Below are 3,156 nucleotides of genomic sequence, written 5' to 3'. Positions count from 1 at the left end.
TCATTGCTACATCCATACCAACTGCACTAGAACTTGATAAACTGGAAGGATTCAATAAGTGTTTACATAACTTTCCCCTATCTCCCCCTCCAGCCCCTCCCAAGTACCTTCCCTCTAACCCCTCCCATGTCCCCCACTCAAGTTGATAGCCTCTTTTTCTTAATTATTATTGTTACGAACATATATATAAATGTGCATATATGCATAAATATATAAGTACAACCTGCTGAGTCCATTTTTGTTGTTTGTATATTGGTTTCAGGGCTGACCACTCTATACTGGACAGCCAATAAGGGGACTCATCTCTGGGAGAGACTTATTCTCCTCCTCCCAGAAGTCATTAGTTGTCTGTAGTTCTTTGTCTAGTGGTGAAACCCCACAAAATAACTTTCCATGTTAATGTGTGCACTGATATTGTCATTGTTCTGGTCTTATTTATACAGCCATTTCTAGCAGAGACTGATTCACAGCACACATCCTGGTATTCTGGCTCTTACAATTTTTCTGTCTTTCTGATCCCCATTCAGTGATGTTCCCTGAGTCATCCCCATGACCCATTGATCTATCTCTGCATTGTAGCCAGGTGTGGTTTTTTGTAGTGGTCTCTCTCTGCTGTCAACAGAAGCTTCCTTGATAAGGGGTGGTAACTGCACCTATCCAGAAAAGTTGACCCATACATGAAGATGGTTCAGAGGCCTAAATGTGAAACTAGGCTTGTAGATTTGCAGGTGCCAGTGGGTTGTGGTAGCGCAAGAAAAATTCGGTGTTTTTTTTAAGTGGATGATAAAGAGATGAAGTAATGATACCTCATAACCATGAAACCTATGTTGAATTCTCTTAGATATAAGAACACACAGAGAAAACTATCATGAGCTAAGGAAGCTCACATAGCTTTTCAGATGAGGATACACAGGTTAACGTGAGGATGGGTCTAGGAAACTGTCATTACAATGTAGGAAAGCTTCTGCCAATTGGAAATTACAAAACTTCTGTGTAAGTACTATCCTCCCAAGGATAGTTGAGGTTGGGCTGCTTGCATACCTTGTGCACTGTTCTTAGAGTGAAAGCGTTCATTTTTTTTTCAGCCTAAGGTTTGGAGATTCTGATTCTGCTCAGATTAAAAAAAAATTTATTTTAATTCTTCATTGTAACTAGTTAAATAATTGCCTTGTTAAAACAGAAGGTGAACTAATGAAGAGCTGAGCAGACAGAAGAAAATGTTTTGATAAACACCATCCCTTATTCCAACAACCATGTATGGAGATCACAATCATTACTATAAGGAACCTTTGTAGAAGTTCATATTAACCATATTAGAACAAAAATTAACTTCATTTGAATGAGATATACACAACAGTCTTTCCGTCTTTGTTTTCTTTCTCCCAGTTAATTGTAAAGTGTCGACATCCCATAAGTCCATAAATGGAAACTTTTGTTCAAGATTAAGGCTGTCAATTTTGTTTTTAAGAAGACCCTTTAAGAAACATTTTAGAGTTATATTATGTGGACAAATGTTTTGCCTACATGTATATATGTGCCCTGGATGCATGCCTGGTACACACAGAATCAGAACTGGAGTTAAAGATGGCTGTGAGGCACACTGTGATTGCTGAGAATTGAACCTGGGTCCTCTGCAAGAGCAACAAGTGCTCTCAGCCACTGAACCAGTGCTCCAGACCCACCATTAAAAATTCATTTTTTCAGAATATGAAATTTTATTACTTTTTCTCCATTGTCAAAATTTATGATCTTGGTCCTTGCTTCTTGCCTTTGGAAAGAACCAAAAGGGACACATTGGCAACTTTAACAACCTTATAGCAGACTCCAGGAATACAAGCTATAACATGACTTTTTCAACCAAATCCGGCAACCAGACCATCATCATTTTCCTCAGTGAAGTTCAAGCAGCCATCACTGGGCACAAAAGCTGTGATCCTCTTGCCACTCTTGATGAGCTGCACCCTGACACACTTCCTGACAGCAGGATTTGGGTGTTTGGCTTCAACCCATTCTTTTTCCAGCACAATTCCCTTGGCATGAGAGGTACCTTCAAACAGATTGGCCCTCAGGACTGTGCCCAAGTGGGCTTTCTTGAATTGTTTATCATGCCACTTCTGGTCCCTTCAGTGACTGTGGAACTTCCTGGAAGTAAGGAGACAATGACAATTGCCCATCTTGCCGGTACCACGAGCCCAAGAAAGCCTATTACAAATTCTTTTTTATTATTAAATTTTTTATTTATTTTACATACCAACCACAGTCTCCCCTCCCTCCTCTCCTCCTGTTCCCTCCCCTTCCTCCTTCCTAACCCCTCCATCTACTCCTCAGAAAGGGTAAGGCCTCCCATAGGAGTCAACAAAGCATGGCATATCAAGTTGAAGCAGGACCAAACTTCTCCCCCCTGCATTAAGGCTGAGTGAGGCACCCCATCATAAGGAATAGGTTCCAAAAAGCCAGCTTATGATCTAGGGACAGCTCCTGGTCCCACTACTAGGGCTCCACAAACAGACCAAGCTACACAACTGTCACCCACATACAGAGGGCCTAGGTTGGTCCCATGCAGGCTCCCTAGCAGTTGGTCTAGAGTCCAGAAGCTCCCACGAGCTCGGATGAACTGTCTGTGTAGTTTCCCTGTCATGGTATTGACACCACTTGATCATATAATCCCTCCTCCCTCTCTTCAAATGGACTCCTGGAGCTCGGCCCAGTGCTTGACCAATCTGATTACAGGACAAGGCCAGTTCGGGCACCTTCTCCACTATTAGTAGGAATCTTAGCAGCAGTCATTCTTGTGGATTCCTGGGAATTTCCCTGGCACCCAGGTCTCTCCCTAACCCCATAATGGCCCCCTCTATCAAGATAACTCTTTCATTTCTCTCCCTCTCCATTCCTCCCCCAACTCCGCCATCCCAATCCCTTGTTACCATTCCTCCATCCCCTCCCCTCTACCCCGATCTACCCCAGTTTACCCATGAGATCTCAACTATTTCCCCTTCCCAGGGTGATCCATGTGTCCCTCTTATGATCCACCTTTGTTACCTAGTGTCTCTGGGGCCATGGATTATACCTTGGTTATCCTTTGCTTTACATCTAATGTCCATGTACAAGTGAGTACATACTATGTTTGTCCTTCTGAGTCTGGGTTACCTCACTAAG

The 3,156-nt window shown here is 42.6% G+C and overlaps 1 pseudogene; it reads right to left on the bottom strand.

The window, feature by feature from the left end:
• Positions 1 to 1,742: 1,742 nt before the first annotated feature.
• On the bottom strand, positions 1,743 to 2,174 carry LOC102918864 (small ribosomal subunit protein uS12 pseudogene; annotated as a pseudogene).
• Positions 2,175 to 3,156: the final 982 nt, after the last annotated feature.

This window comes from Peromyscus maniculatus, chromosome X (assembly GCF_049852395.1).
Source record: "Peromyscus maniculatus bairdii isolate BWxNUB_F1_BW_parent chromosome X, HU_Pman_BW_mat_3.1, whole genome shotgun sequence".
Taxonomy (NCBI): Eukaryota; Metazoa; Chordata; class Mammalia; order Rodentia; family Cricetidae; genus Peromyscus; species Peromyscus maniculatus.
The sequence above is the reverse complement of the archived record's forward strand: the minus strand, read 5'-3'. Positions and strand labels throughout refer to the sequence as shown.